Genomic DNA, 900 nt, shown 5'->3' with positions numbered 1-900 from the left:
AAAAAAAAAAAATTAGCCAAGTGTGGTGGTACATGCCTGTAGCTACTGGGGAGGCTAAGGCAGGAGGATTGCTTGTGTCCAGGAGTTAAAGGCTGCAATGAACTATGATGGTGCCACTGCACTCCAGCTTGGGTGACAGAGTGAGGCCTCATCTCAAAATAACAATAATATTATAATATAGATTTAATAGAAATTAAATGAAATGGTAAACCTTTATAATTGTATCTGGATGTCAATAGGCATTTAACAAATAAAGATGCCTCTCAGTAGACCTAGAGAGGACAAGGATGACTTGTCCTCTAATGGTCCATAGTTGCTGACACCTGATCTATTTACTCAAGTATGTCACCACTAAGGACCAGAAGTGCCAAAGCACTAAGGAATTTTAACCTTGAACCTGTCTTTTGGGCTGAAGCAATTCTTCTGAGAAGCTGGGAATATAGGCACCCGCCACCACGCCTAGTTAATTTTTCTATTTTTATATAGAGGGGGTCTTACTCTTGCTCAGGCTGGTCTCGAATTCATAGCCTCAAACAATCCTCGCCTCAACCTTCCAACGCGCTAGGATTACAGGTGTGAGCCACCACGCCTGGCCTTGGAGACATTTTTTGATTGTCACAAATGGGGGATTACTGTTGGCATCTAATGGGCAGTGGTCAGGAATGCTGCCAAACATTCTACAATGCACAGAACAGATGCCCCACAATAAAGAATTATATAGTCAAAATGTCAATAGTGCTGAGGTTGAGAAACTAGCCTAGATGATTACCAAGTTCCCTTCAAGCTCTAGCATACTAAGAGACTATGAAGAGGCAGCACCAACACTGAACAGGTGACATTTTTTTCAAAATTTAACTATGAATGGCTTTTTATAACGTTGCTCAAAATCCCCCTAAAGCC

At 41.6% G+C, this 900-nt stretch overlaps 1 protein-coding gene across 1 annotated transcript in view; it reads right to left on the bottom strand.

Annotated features, from left to right (window-relative positions):
* Nucleotides 1-900, bottom strand: part of STARD9 (StAR-related lipid transfer (START) domain containing 9) — a 128601-nt gene that overhangs the window by 104769 nt on the left and 22932 nt on the right. The gene's annotated exons all lie outside the window — the stretch shown is intronic.

Source organism: Propithecus coquereli, unplaced genomic scaffold (assembly GCF_000956105.1).
Source record: "Propithecus coquereli isolate 6110/MARCELLA unplaced genomic scaffold, Pcoq_1.0 Scaffold3, whole genome shotgun sequence".
NCBI classification, from domain to species: Eukaryota; Metazoa; Chordata; class Mammalia; order Primates; family Indriidae; genus Propithecus; species Propithecus coquereli.
Note: the sequence above shows the minus strand (reverse complement) of the source record. Positions and strands in the feature narration are given on the sequence as shown.